At 40.1% G+C, this 16,431-nt stretch overlaps 2 non-coding genes across 2 annotated transcripts; both read left to right on the top strand.

Moving 5' to 3' along the window:
• Positions 1–2,133: 2,133 nt before the first annotated feature.
• Positions 2,134–2,205, top strand: Trnad-guc. Its single transcript has one exon. It is a non-coding gene; the product is annotated as a tRNA-Asp (tRNA).
• Positions 2,206–10,062: 7,857 nt separating this feature from the next.
• Positions 10,063–10,134, top strand: Trnad-guc. Its single transcript has one exon. It is a non-coding gene; the product is annotated as a tRNA-Asp (tRNA).
• Positions 10,135–16,431: the final 6,297 nt, after the last annotated feature.

Below are 16,431 nucleotides of genomic sequence, written 5' to 3'. Positions count from 1 at the left end.
AAACTGTGAAGAGAATCATCCTCGCACGACTCCGATACAAAATCCCCGAACTCCACCGCAATCTCTTTGCTTTCAAGAAAAACACTGGCACTTCAGATCCATCCTTGACCATGGAAAGGCAACTCTAGTCCTACTGGACCTTGAAAAAGCTTTCGACTCGCTGACACTGTAACCATAGCATGCTTGCTTACTTGCTTGCAAGCATGCTTGCAAGCCTCAGTCTGTTTCCATGACCATCGCCCTGGCACACTCTCATTTGAAAAAGGTTCTCTACAGGAAGGAATTATCAGTCCCATACTTTTTAACGTAATCATAGAACAGATTGTCAAAAGTCAAACTACATTATACAGTTATGCAGATGATGTGCAACTAGTAGCCACAGGACCACATCAACTTGGTCGTGCTCAAGATGCTCTTGACTTAATAAATAATTCATGCAACTCTTTAGGCCTAAAGGTTAACCCTTCCAAGTCTTCTGCTATCCACAATGGTCATGCCAGGCCCTGTGATCACCTAGGATATACACTCTGTAGAGGTTAACCATAAGTAAAGCTGGAGCAGGCTACACAATCCACATCATAATTGACTTTGAAGCACTGTCACTTGTCCAACTCTCACCCAGTCTTCTAGCAAAACTAGAAGTATTTCAAAATAAGCCTTGAGAGCATTTCTCGGTACTCCATGATGGACTATGCTAAACAACCTTAGAGCTGAATACAACATTTATTCCTTGGAGCTTAGGATTAGAATTTGACTGACCGACTCATAGATTATGGTTTTTGTTGCATGCACTGAATATCTTCCTCCACAGCAGGATCGACGCGTCTTTTATACCCGTTTGTCTAATGGTGCTTTCACATGGCAAACTTTAATTAGTATTTAAGTATTGTAATAAAAGTCGATTTTTATTTATATCTGTAAACGATGAAAATATCTGTCATTCTATGCATCTAGAAATTGTATAGTGTATATTATAAGTATATTATAAGTAAACAGGTTCATAGCTTGTGAAGACTTTTATCAGAACCGACCTATACTGGGAAGAAGGAAAGAAAGAAAAAATCAGTTACAGATTTCATAATTCCCTCTGTTTGTCTCACCCTAATATTCTATCTGTCTGTCTACCTATATATATATATATATATATATATATATATATATTTATATATATATACACACACTCAAGATATATATATGTATATATATATATACATATATACACACACACTCACAAGTGTATGTATATATGTATGTATGTATATATGTATATATATGTATATATATATGTATATATATATATATGTGTGCATACATATTGCACACAATATGCGCTTATATGTGTATGTGTTTGCGCATTTTTACACACACACAAAGATATATATATATGAATATATATATATGTATATATATGTATGTATATACTATAAATATATTTTCATATATATACAGATATACACATGTTTATATGTATTCATATATGTACGTGCATCGATGTACATATGTAGAGATAGAATACTATATACGTAAATCAACAGCAGGAAAGATTCAGCTACTCATCTGTAAATGTGGTATAAAAACCCACACTGTAAAACTAGATTTAATAGAAAATGAGACCTGAAGATGGAATCCAGGTGAATTTCTGAAACTGTAGTCTCATTTTCTATTAAATTTAGTTTTACAGTGTGGGTTTTTATACCATAGTATCAACACGGTAGTGTGTTTTTTCCTTTCATCTGTAAATGTGTTTTTTAACTGGACTTACAATTTTCAGGGTGTCATGCACGAAATCAAGTTTATTATTCATTATTACTATTGTAAAACCCTTATACGACAGCCTACTATTCGCTCCCTATGTCTGATGGAAAGTACCTTATAACAGCTTTCGCCAGTGTCAACTCGTCTATGGGGGAATGGCGTGCCATTTTTTCATGAGAAGGATGTTTATATCTTTTATAAAGGGTAATATTAGATTAGGGCTGATAATTTAGCGTTGGAAGACTATTAAATGCAAGGGATGCAGGATCGTGGGAAATAAGAACACCTGGGAAGAAGATAGAAACACACGCACACACGTATATGCAAAAACACACACTTTCTATTTAGGCCAAGATAATGATTCTTTACATTGCCGATTCCTCGGTAGTATAGTGGTTAGTATCCCCGCCTGTCACGCGGGAGACCGGGGTTCGATTCCCCGCCGGGGAGGCTTTTGGCTTCCTTCACCCTGACGTCTAAGCAGTTTTTAGGACTTTATTAACTAAAACAGCAACTGGTTAGGACTTCCAAATAACCTTTCCTGAACTCTAAAAAGCCCTTAACAAACAGAGAGTGTCAGCTCTAAGGGGAGATAGAATCTCATATGAAATGCTATCTCACATGGGACAAGAACGCATAAAAATTCCACTCCAACTAATAAACAAATCACATCAAGAAAGAAGGCTTCCAGTTGCTTGAAAGCACGCTATCATCCAGCCATCCTCAAAGCCTCAGGCCCAAAAAGCTCTCCGGCCAATTTCACTCCTGAGCTGTCTCGACAAAACTGTGAAGAGAATCATCCTCGCAAGACTCCGATACAAAATCCCCGAACTCCACCACAATCTCTTAGATTCAAGAAAAACACTGGCACTTCAGATCCATCCTTGACCATGGAAAGGCAACCCTGGTCCCACTGGACCTTGAAAAAGCGTTCGACTCGCTGACACTGTTACCATAACATGCTTGCTTACTTAATTTCTATTTCACTAACCAACAAGCCTCAGTCTGTTTCCATGGCCATCGCCCTGGCACACTCTCCTTTGAAAAAAGGTTCTCTACAGGAAGGAATTATCAGTCCCATACATTTTAAACTATTCACAGAACAGATTGTCAAACTCAAAAACAAATTCAAAGTCAAGAGTTAAACTACACTATACAGTAATGCAGATGTTCGTGTTCAAGATGCCCTTGTCTTAATAACTAATTCATACAACTCTTTAGGCCTAAAGGTCAACCCTTCCAAGTCTTCTGGTATCCACACTGGTCATGCCAGGCCCTGTCATCACCTTGGATATACACTCTGAAGAGGCTAACCATAAGTAAAGCTGGAGCAGGCTACACAATCCACATCATAATTGACTTTGAAGCACTGTCACTTGTCCAACTCTCACCCAGTCTTCTAGCAAAACTAGAAGTATTTCAAAATAAGCCTTGAGAGCATTTCTCGGTACTCCATGATGGACTATGCTAAACAACCTTAGAGCTGAATACAACATTTATTCCTTGGAGCTTAGGATTCAACAAATGGTAGCTTCATATATGGCCAAAGGTCTTTCCTCACCTAGACCTTTAATCTTCAAAGACTGCATCCTAACCCTGCTCTCAGAACCAGAAGACACAAACCTGGAGTATGAATGGCATTCCAGTACCGTAGGCGCTTTTAAACGCAGCGGGGTTGGCCAACAGCTGTCACAAAGAAAGGAAATCCTCCCCATCCTCAATATAGCCCAGACCCCCTGGGATGCTCTGGTTTTCCAAACAGATGTTCTCAAATTGCCAACTAAGAAAACTCAGCACTCAGCTGTCATTCAATTCTCAACTCTCACCGCAGCCTGGAGACTATCTGACGGCTGTAAATGGAAATTAGTGTACAGTGTTTCTGGCTTTAGCAAATTCCTGCGTTATTATATATATATATATATATATATATACTATACATTAATTAAATATTCAACTGCCCATAATTGTTAACACGAATACTGACTGAATAGTTAATCAATCACTTCCAGTTAGACCTAAATGCAAGATACATATTACCGATATATTTAGATAATATTGATTCGTATGGTAAGTATGAAACCTATGCGGACACAAGTACATTCTCAAAAAAATACTGTATACACGCAGTATATTTGTGAGTTATATTATCTCCTGCTATAATAAACTGCAGTAGACTTGAGGTACCCCCACTGTGATCAGAGTCCAGATTAGGAGAGTCCCCCTCTTGACAGCCGCAGCACTGGTGTAAGGTTATATGAGAGAGGAACCCAAAAGAGGCCACCCGTGATGCGGGAAGCTTCAGGCTTAGGGGCCAAGGAAAATGAGGGGGCCCCGTTCGTTCCTCGAAAAAGGGGGTGAGGGGACCAGGCTGAAGGCTCAGAACCCATACGATCTCACAAGCCAATTATCCCCGGAGATGCAGGCCTACCAGGAGCGTGACCAATACGAAGAAGCATGACAAATAAATACGAAATCTAAAATGAACAAAAAGAACCGTGCAGAAGGCACCAAAGTAAAACAAACTAATAAGTAAAAGACAATTGCCAGAGGGGCTTAAGACTGAATAAAAGTACGCCAGAAGGGCTTAAAAACAATAAAAAGAACTAACATCTAAGAAAAACAGTAAAAGGTAAAATGAGGGAAGAAGTAAAAGCTCAAGTAAAAGACAGTAAAAGGTATGAGCATGAATAAGAGTAAACAGTAAAAGGACAAGATTAAAGTAAGTAAAATTCAGAGAAAGTAAAAAGTAAAAGTCGAAGTAGCACACATGGTTCACAGTGAATTAAAATAGTAAAATGGCACGTCCAGCCGAAATACACCTAGGCAAGTAAAAGGGGCAGTACAACCTTGTTTCGGCATCCACGGTGTAAAATCCAGACAGGTAAATCCAAAGGGTAGTCAAAGCACAGTCAGAGTATCCACTTCCTTTATTAAACGTGAACGTGGGGGTTACATTAACTCCCGCGGACGTCGGCGTAGCACAAACAATAGCATAATCAATAAATAATGATGGTTATAATAAAAAAAAATGTACAAAAGAAAAACCAATCACAAAGACAATTAAACATTAAAAGAAATAGTTAAAGAATTATAGTTATGGTAAAATAAGACGTAAAAGAATCTGCTGCGATTCATGAATAAAAATCATAAAATATGTAACTTACTCTCGCCGTAAAAGAGAAAATAAAAGGATGAATAAGTAAAATGAAACCATACAAAAATAAAGCGGAGCTTAAAATACAAGAGATAAAAAAAAAACGTGAATAAAAAGATGCAGTCGCAGCAGATGTGGATATCTGTTATCCGCACATCATCAAGATCTTTGTAATCCATGCACGGATAACTAAGGATCAAAAGTTTATTTAAAAACAATACAAAAGGGTGTAAATTAAGGTAAAACACATGTACAAAGAAAAGCCAGCGTGGTACAGATATAAAAGGCGTAAAAAGGAGGCTGGCAGAGGGAAGTGGTCCGGCTGTGCTCGACTCGCCCTGTGGATTTCGGCAGGATGCTGGGTAGGATAGTGATAGGATGGGAGCACGAGAGGATAGGATTATAGGTAGAAGGTAGGGTAAACGGGAAAAAGGAATGGAAAAGTTGGAAATTTGCGTAGAAGCAGAAGGAAGTGAAAAAGCGAAGGAACAAGAAGAGGGTGCGAATAAGAGGGGTACGAGGGGGAAATGCGGCAGGATACAGGGCAGGATAGGGATAGGATGGAGGCAGGATAGAGTAGGGAAAAAGGTAGAACAAGCAAAGACAACGAGAAAAAGAGGAAGAAGCTACCGTGGAAGTAAAGAGAGGGGGGGGGGGGGAAGGAGGTTGAAAACCTCACACGGGCTCAGCACCATCTGTGGGCATTCTTGGCAGCCAACTGTGACCTCTTCATCCCTGGATCTTTTTATTTATTTTTTTCTGTTTCCCTTGTACTTTATTAACTTTCTTTTACGGCCTCAAGTTTTGATTTTCAATTTCCTTTAATGATCAAGTAAATTTCACATTTATTATGATAAATAAAATAAATCTTATGACAAGACAAACGAGGATATATGAACTAGTCTTCCCGCCAAACTCTCTCTTAGGTTGTTGTGCTCGTCTGATCAGCAGTGGTTCACGGAGCGCCCGGCCTCACCGGATGCCTCCTTGGTATGTTTTTTTTGTAGTCTACAAGGAGGAGAGACGAGTATATATATATATATATATATATATATATATATTTATTTTTTTTATTTTTTATCTAGGATGTTATATGTATTGCAACTTTTGAAAATATACAGACTGAGGGATCATAGGTTTTCCTTTTAATGTTTTGGTTTCACTTTGTCCTTGGTTTCGTTCTTGTACTTTTTATTTGTTTTATTTCTTTGGACACCATGCAAAAGCATAGTAAATATAAAAGAAAAGGGATAATTAAGTTAAACTAAAGATATGAACAGAGAAATACTGATTATGACTGACTGGAAGATGTTATAAATAAAATACTTAGGAAAGGGCTTCAGGGTCGTGACGAGCGGGCTGTGCTGTATAGCACGCCTTGCTACCATTCCATAAAACAGCCCCCCCCTGTTCAAAGGGCTTACGTTGCAAGACCACGCGTTGTAGTCACGTTGCAACGTAGAGGTACACTACAAAACCATTTATGCCGTTGAGATAGGACACCAGCCAGACACATAAATGAATTGAAGTGGAAGGAAGCGACCATGAACTTACGGAAATAGAATCACAGGAAAACAACAGCACAGGATACAACTGTATCCTTTTCAGTGTTACTAATGTTTTCTATATCTCAGAACATTTTTGAATGTCATGCTTTATAAATCGTTCTTAGGAAGTCTCAACCAGTTGCTACTTCAGTGAATAAAGTACCAAAAAGTGACCGGACGTCAGGTGCTTATTTTAGAAGCTAACGCCTGGGCGAAGGAAGCCAAAAGCCTCCCCGGCGGGGAATCGAACCCCGGTCTCCCGCGTGACAGGCGGGGATACTAACCACTATACTACCGAGGAATCGGCAAAATTGTTACGCCATCTATGACCTTAATAGTAATTGTGTGTATATGAGTGTGTTTTTGCATGTACGCTTGCTTGTGTTTTTGTATCTTCCAAGGTTTTGTTATCTCCCGCGATCCTTCATCCTTTGCATTTAATAGACTACTAACGCTAACTGTTTAATCTAACTGTTTATAATACTGGCAGAAGCCGTTATAAACGACTTTCCATCCGACATAGAGAGCGAACAGTAGGGTTTCACATGAAAGTAGTACTACACTATATATGACTAATGAACTTTATTTACAAATGAGTAGCCGCATCTTTCCTGTTGATAGCGTTAATTTCCGTATAAGTTGATCTCTCTCTCTCTCCTCAGAGCCCTTACTACATCATCTTCTCTCATATACAGCCATGCACAATACTCGTCCTGCATATTACTACCTTCCTGAAGCAACAGACATCAACTATGCAACTTAGCTCAATCTCTTGTCAAGAAGACTGTACACATTACAGTAATCCCTTTTCAAATTGCTACCACTTCTTCACTCAATCCCCACTTACGGGTAGCCTTAGGTAGACAAACCCGTTCCTTTACATGTCATAAATTCATAGAATTATTGATATGTACATATGCATACATAAATGAAAACAAAATAAAAACATTCAAATATACAGGTACTGAAATTCCGAGATATTAATATTTCATAATTATTATTATTATTATTATTATTATTTTATGACGGAAATCATTTAGAATAACGAAAAATGTGTACTTATATCTTTATCAATATCTATATATATGTGTATATATGTATGTATGTACATATATGCATATATACCTATCTACCTATATATTTACAGATATATATACTATACACACACACACACATATATATATATATATATATATATATATATATATATATATTGTATCTTGGTATATATACTATATATATTTATATATATACATAAATATATACATATACATATATATACATATACATATATATACACATATATGCATATATATATACACACATATATGTATACATACACACACATATGTATATATATGTACACATATATGTATAATGTATAAATATATATATATACACATAGTATATATATATACATATAGAGAAAGAGAAATGTAAATGTACACTCCTACAAATTCAACATAACAAATACCCCACTACATAAGATTAACTTGTAAAAGTGACTTGTAAATGGCTAAGGTTATTTGCAAATAAAGAAGGCAAATCACAATGGTATAACAGCAAGATATACAAGGAATGATAGAAGAAAGTGAAAAAAATACTGAAAACTCGTTCATCAAATAATCGACTAGAGTCGGCCGTAGAATTGTGAGGGAGCGGAGCGACCCTGGCTGGACGACTCGCGCAGTTCTCTGCGGGCGCGAGCTTCATGCTCATGCTCGATGTCCTTGAGGGCGTGGGCGGGAAGGATCCACGGGCTGGAAGGGCGGTTGAGGCTGATAACCGTTGACGAACTGGAGGTCGAACACTTGGCGGTCCGGGAAGGTGAAGCTGAAGGGTTGATATTGCAATAGGTTACTTTTTATGTGGCCCTTATGCTGGCAGACATTAACTCGATATAGAGAAAGTTTGTGAGATATCCCATGCACAAAAAGTGATGAAAGTGATGAACTTTTACAGACTCACCCGACTGAGCCTTGCTGAGCACCTGGGCCGCCACCCTCGTGCCTGACGATGCCGTCCTCAGACTCGACGTCTAGGGTGTAAGAACCGTTAGCAGCAGGAGGGACTCGACTAGTCTGAAGGAGACGGATGGGCGGGATGCAGGGGCATCGTAGAAGAAAGGTCACCCAGAACCACGCCTACAAGCAACGACAACACACGATCTGAAGGTATTACATTGACTTCTTTTTATTATTTTCGTGAAGAATTTGACTGACCGACTCATAGATTATGGTTTTTGTTGCATGCACTGAATATCTTCCTCCACAGCAGGATCGATGCGTCTTTTATACCCGTTTGTCTAATGGTGCTTTCACATGGCAAACTTTAATTAGTATTTAAGTATTGTAATAAAAGTCGACTATTATTTATATCTGTAAACGATGAAAATAGCTGTCATTCTATGCATCTAGAAAATGTATAGTGTATATTATAAGTTTATTATAAGTAAACAGGTTCATAGCTTGTGAAGACTTTTATCAGAACCGACCTATACTGGGAAGAAGGAAAGAAATAAAAATTCAGTTACAGATTTCATAATTCCCTCTGTTTGTCTCACCCTAATATTCTATCTGTCTGTCTACCTATATATATATATATATATATATATATATTTATATATATACACACACACACTCAAGATATATATATATGTATATATACATACATATATATACACACACTCACAAGTGTATGTATATATGTATGTATGTATATATGTATATATATATGTATATATATATATATATATATATATATATATATATATATATATATGCATACATATTGCACACAATATGCGCTTATATGTGTATGTGTTCGCGCATTTTTACACACACACAAAGATATATATAAATGAATGAATATATATGTATATATATGTATGTATATACTATAAATATATTTTCATATATATACAGATATACACATGTTTATATGTATTCATATATGTACGTGCATCGATGTACATATGTAGAGATAGAATACTATATACGTAAATCAACAGCAGGAAAGATTCAGCTACTCATCTGTAAATGTGGTATAAAAACCCACACTGTAAAACTAGATTTAATAGAAAATGAGACCTGAAGATGGAATCCAGGTGAATTTCCGAAACTGTAGTCTCATTTTCTATTAAATCTAGTTTTACAGTGTGGGTTTTTATACCATAGTATCAACACGGTAGTGTGTTTTCTCCTTTCATCTGTAAATGTGTTTTTTAACTGGATTTACAATTTTCAGGGTGTCATGCACGAAATCAAGTTTATTATTCATTATTACTATTGTAAAACCCTTATACGTCAGCCTACTATTCGCTCCCTATGTCTGATGGAAAGTACCTTATAACAGCTTTCGCCAGTGTCAACTCGTCTATGGGGGAATGGCGTGCCATTTTTTCATGAGAAGGATGTTTATATCTTTTATAAAGGGTAATATTAGATTAGGGCTGATAATTTAGCGTTGGAAGACTATTAAATGCAAGGGATGCAGGATCGTGGGAAATAAGAACACCTGGGAAGAAGATAGAAACACGCACACACGTATATGCAAAAACACACACTTTCTATTTAGGCCAAGATAATGATTCTTTACATTGCCGATTCCTCGGTAGTATAGTGGTTAGTATCCCCGCCTGTCACGCGGGAGACCGGGGTTCGATTCCCCGCCGGGGAGGCTTTTGGCTTCCTTCGCCCAGGTGATGGCTTCTAAATTAAGCACCCTGACGTCTAAGCAGTTTTTAGGACTTTATTAACTAAAACAGCAACTGGTTAGGACTTCCAAATAACCTTTCCTGAACTCTAAAAAGCCCTTAACAAACAGAGAGTGTCAGCTCTAAGGGGAGATAGAATCTCATATGAAATGCTATCTCACATGGGACAAGAACGTATAAAAATTCCACTCCAACTAATAAACAAATCACATCAAGAAAGAAGGCTTCCAGTTGCTTGAAAGCACGCTATCATCCAGCCATCCTCAAAGCCTCAGGTCCAAAAAGCTCTCCGGCCAATTTCACTCCTGAGCTGTCTCGACAAAACTGTGATGAGAATCATCCTCGCAAGACTCCGATACAAAATCCCCGAACTCCACCACAATCTCTTAGATTCAAGAAAAACACTGGCACTTCAGATCCATCCTTGACCATGGAAAGGCAACCCTGGTCCCACTGGACCTTGAAAAAGCGTTCGACTCGCTGACACTGTAACCATAACATGCTTGCTTACTTAATTTCTATTTCACTAACCAACAAGCCTCAGTCTGTTTCCATGGCCATCGCCCTGGCACACTCTCCTTTGAAAAAAGGTTCTTTACAGGAAGGAATTATCAGTCCCATACATTTTAAACTATTCACAGAACAGATTGTCAAACTCAAAAACAAATTCAAAGTCAAGAGTTAAACTACACTATACAGTAATGCAGATGTTCGTGTTCAAGATGCCCTTGTCTTAATAACTAATTCATACAACTCTTTAGGCCTAAAGGTCAACCCTTCCAAGTCTTCTGGTATCCACACTGGTCATGCCAGGCCCTGTCATCACCTTGGATATACACTCTGAAGAGGCTAACCACAAGTAAAGCTGGAGCAGGCTACACAATCCACATCATAAATGACTTTGAAGCACTGTCACTTGTCCAACTCTCACCCAGTCTTCTAGCAAAACTAGAAGTATTTCAAAATTAAGCCTTGAGAGCATTTCTCGGTACTCCATGATGGACTATGCTAAACAACCTTAGAGCTGAATACAACATTTATTCCTTGGAGCTTAGGATTCAACAAATGGCAGCTTCATATATGGCCAAAGGTCTTTCCTCACCTAGACCTTTAATCTTCAGAGACTGCAAACTAACCCTGCTCTCAGAACCAGAAGACACCAACCTGGAGTAGGAATGGCACTCCAGTTCGGACCGTATGCTCTATTAAACGCAGCGGGGTTGGCCAACAGCTGTCACCATCATCATTTTGGGGCTAACGCCGGCAGGGGCGCATAGCCGACTAGAGTCGGCCGTAGAATTGTGAGGGAGTGGAGCGACCCTGGCTGGACGACTCGCGCAGTTCTCCGCTGGCGCGAGCTTCATGCTCATGCTCGATGTCCTTGAGGGCGTGGGCGGGAAGGATCCACGGGCTGGAAGGGCGGTTGAGGCTGATAACCGTTGACGAACTGGAGGTCGAACACTTGGCCGTCCGGGAAGGTGAAGCTGAAGGGTTGATATTGCAATAGGTTACTTTTTATGTGGCCCTTATGCTGGCAGACATTAACTCGATATAGAGAAAGTTTGTGAGATATCCCATGCACAAAAAGTGATGAAAGTGATGAACTTTTACAGACTCACCCGACTGAGCCTTGCTGAGCACCTGGGCCGCCACCCTCGTGCCTAACGATGCCGTCCTCAGACTCGACGTTTAGGGTGTAAGAACCGTTAGCAGCAGGAGGGACTCGACTAGTCTGAAGGAGACGGATGGGCGGGATGCAGAGGCGTCGTAGAAGAAAGGTCACCCAGAACCACGCCTACAAGCAACGACAACACACGATCTGAAGGTATTACATTGACTTCTTTTTATTATTTTCGTGAAGAATTTGACTGACCGACTCATAGATTATGGTTCTTGTTGCATGCACTGAATATCATCCTCCACAGCAGGATCGACGTGGCTTTTATACCCGTTTGTCTAATGGTGCTTGCACATAGCAAACTTTAATTACTAATTAAGTATTGTAATAAAAGTCGACTATTATTTATATCTGTAAACGATGAAAATATCTGTCATTCTATGCATCTACATAATGTATACTGTATATTATAAGTATATTATAAGTAAACAGGTTCATAGCTTGTGAAAACTTTTATCAGAACCGACCTATACTGGGAAGAAGGAAAGAAAGAAAAAATCAGTTAAAGATGTCATAATTCCCTCTGTTTGTCTCACCCTAATATTCTATCTATCTGTCTGTCTACCTATATATATATTTATATATATATACACACACTCAAGATATATATATATGTAAATATATACATATATATACACACACACACACTCAAAAGTGTAAGTATATATGTATGATGTATATATATAATATATATATGCATACATATTGCACACAATATGCGCTTTTATGTGTATGGGTTCGCGCATTTTTATACACACAGACACAGATTTATTTATGAATAAATATATATATATATATGAATGTATATACTGTAAATATATATTCATATATATATACAGATATACACATGTTTATATGTATTCATATATGTACGTTCATCGATGTATATATGTAGAGATAGATCACTATATACGTAAATCAACAGCAGGAAAAATTCAGCTACTCATCTGAAAATGTGTTTTTTAACTGGATTTACAATTTTCTGGGTCTCATTTACGAAATAAAGTTTATTATTAATTATTACTATTATTATAAAACCCTTATACGACAGCCTACTATTCGCTCCCTATGTCTGATGGAAAGTACCTTATAACAGCTTTCGCCAGTGTCAACTCGGCTATGGGGGAATGGCGTGCCATTTTTTTACATGAGAAAGATGTTTATATCTTTCATAAATGGTAATATCAGATTAGGGCTGATAATTTTGCGTTGGAAGACTATTAAATGCAAGGGATGCAGGATCGTGGGAAATAAGAACACCTGGGAAGAAGATAGAAACACACACACACGTATATGCAAAAACACACACTTTCTATTTAGGCCAAGATAATGATCCTTCACATTGCCGAGTCCTCGGTAGTATAGTGGTTAGTATCCCCGCCTGTCACGCGGGAGACCGGAGTTCGATTCCCCGCCGGGGAGGCTTTTGGCTTCCTTCGCCCAGGTGATGGCTTCTAAATTAAGCACCCTGACGTCCAACCACTTTTTAGGGCTTTATGAACTAAAACAGCAACTGGTTAGGACTTCCAAGTAACCCTTCCTGAACTTTAAAAAGCCCTTAACAAACAGAGAGTGTCAGCTCTAAGGGGAGATAGAATCTAATAAGAAATGCTATCTCACATGGGACAAGAAAGCATATAAATTCCACTCCAACTAATAAACAAATCACATCAAGAAAGAAGGCTTCCAGTTGCTTGAAAGCACGCTATCATCCAGCCATCCTCAAAGCCTCAGGTCCAAAAAGCTTTCCGGCCAATTTCACTCCTTAGCTGTCTCGACAAAACTGTGAAGAGAATCATCCTCGCAAGACTCCGATACAAAATCCCCAAACTCCGACCACAATCTCTTAGATTCAAGAAAAACAATGGCACTTCAGATCCATCCTTGACCATGGAAAGGCAACCCTGGTCCCACTGGACCTTGAAAAAGCTTATGACTCTCTGACACAGTAACCATAACATGCTTGCTTACTTAATTTCTATTTCACTAACCAACAAGCCTCAGTCTGTTTCCATGGCCATCGCCCTGGCACACTCTCCTTTGGAAAAAGGTTCTCTACAGGAAGGAAGTATCAGTCCCATACATTTTAACCTATTCAAAGAACAGATTGTCAAACTCAAAAACAAATTCAAACTCAATAGTTTAACTACACTATACAGTAATGCAGATGTTCGTGTTCAAGATGCCCTTGTCTTAATAACTAATTTATACAACTCTTTAGGCCTAAAGGTCAACCCTTCCAAGTCTTCTGCTATTCACACTGGTCATGCCAGGCCCTGTCATCACCTTGGATATACACTCTGAAGAGGCTAACCACAAGTAAATCTGGAGCAGGCTACACAATCCACATCATAACTGACTTTGAATCACTGTCACTTGTCCAACTCTCACCCAGTCTTCTAGCAAAACTAGAAGTATTTCAAAATAAGCCTTGAGAGCATTTCTCGGTACTCCATGATGGACTATGCTAAACAACCTTAGAGCTGAATACAACATTTATTCCTTGGAGCTTAGGATTCAACAAATGGCAGCTTCATATATGGCCAAAGGTCTTTCATCACTTAGACCTTTAATCTTCAGAGACTGCATCCTAACCCTGCTCTCAGAACCAGAAGACACCAACCTGGAGTAGGAATGGCACTCCAGTTCCGACCGTAGGCGCTATTAAATGCAGCGGGCTTGGCCAACAGCTATATCCATCATCATTTTGGGGCTAACGCCGGCAGGGGCGCATAGCCGCATCCACCTTTTGTTTCCACCTGCGAGGGTCCCTCATGGCGAGGAGCCAAGCAGGGGCCCGGCCCATCTCTAGTTCCTCACGACAGGTTTGATTGATCTGCCCAAGGCACGACTTTCTCGGTCGTCCCACAGGCCTCCTCCACCCAGGGTTGTCTTGGACAGAGACAACCTGATGGCCAGGATCATCCTGTGGGAGTCGAGCCAAGTGGCCATATAGCATGAGTTGGTGATCACGGATTGTGCAAGTAACAGGTCCTGTACCGGTCTCACGGTGCAGCCGTTGGTTGGACACATGATCCCGCCAACTGTACCCCATGATCCGGCGCAAGGATCTGTTACAAAAGGCATCAAGACAAGATTCCAGAGCACAAGACAGTGTCCAAGTTTCACTAACATAGAGTAAAACTGGCAGTATCAGGGCCTTGAAAACACATAACTTGGTCCTTCTGCACAGGTACCGTCTACTGAATTCTTGGTCTGACAGCCCAGAGTCGTGAAATGCACTACAGAGGTATATATAGCTCTTTGTGACTTCGATGTTTTCACCGCAAGCACGTATCGACTGGACAGGGTCTCCTAGCAGGCCCCCAAACTCCTGGATCTTGGTCTTGGTCCAGGAGACCTCTAGCCCCAGGGGCTTCGCTTCATTACTAAATGCATCAAGAGCCGCCACAAGGGTTTCCAGAGATTCAGAGAGTACGGCAACATCATCGGCAAAGTCAAGGTCTGTAACCTTGATATTGCCCAGAGTTGCTCCACAGTGACTTTGGACAGTAGCTCTACCCAGTATCCAATCCATGCAAGTGTTGAAAAGTGTTGGTGCAAGAACACAGCCTTGCCTCACACCTGAACTAACAGGGAAGAAGCTCGACAGGCCCCCACCACACTTTACAGCACTTTCAATGCCTGTATACAGGTTTGCTATTAGTCCAATAATCCTAATTGGAATTCCTTTTAGTCTCAGCATCTCCCAGAGAGATTCGCGATGCACCGTGTCAAACGCCTTCTTGAGATCGATGTAGGCTGCGAGCAGCCCACGTCCGAACTCACGACGGCACTCTATAATGATTCGAAGCGCCTGGATGCGGCCTATTATGGACTTAGCAGGAGTGAATCCAGATTGCTCCGACCTTTGGTGCCTCAACAGGTGGTCCCTGATACGTCTCAGTAAGATGTGCGCGAGTACCTTGCCTGGTACACTGAGTAGTGTAATGCCTCGGTGATTGCTGCAGTCCCACCGATCCCCTTTCCCCTTTCCAGAGAGGGATGACCACACCCCTCAGCAGGTCAGGGGGAAAGGTACCAGTCTGCCAGATGGCAGACAGGACTGCATGCAAGCCCCTTGCCATAGGCTCTCCACCAGCCTTTAACAATTCGGTTGGGATGCCACAAACACCTGCTACTTTACCACTCTTCAGCTTGGAGATCGCCCCCCTGATTTTGGTCAGGGAGGGTGGATCCTCGCTGATGGGTGGATCTGGCAGAGGAGTCTCAACATTACCCGCATCCATGTTAACTGTTGGTGGATCAACCTTATACAATTGCTCAAAATACTCAGCCCAATGTACACGTACCCCATCAGGATCTGAGATTATATGGCCACTTGCTGAGCGAACTGCAGTCGTCTTTGAGGGGGGCTTGGAGTTCAGCTTTCTCAGAGTTTGGTAGGCAGGACGAAGGTCATTTACAAGGAAATGGCTTTCGACCTCCTCTGCAAGACTACTGATAAATTGTTCCTTATCCCTTCTCAACAGTGACCTAGTCCTGCGCACCAGAGAGCGGTGCAAGTTGCGATCCCCTGACAGTCGAGCCGCACGACAAGCATCTTCAGCTTCCAGTGTCT

The sequence above is a fragment of the Penaeus chinensis genome, chromosome 5, assembly GCF_019202785.1.
Source record: "Penaeus chinensis breed Huanghai No. 1 chromosome 5, ASM1920278v2, whole genome shotgun sequence".
NCBI lineage: Eukaryota > Metazoa > Arthropoda > Malacostraca > Decapoda > Penaeidae > Penaeus > Penaeus chinensis.
The sequence above is the reverse complement of the archived record's forward strand: the minus strand, read 5'-3'. Positions and strand labels throughout refer to the sequence as shown.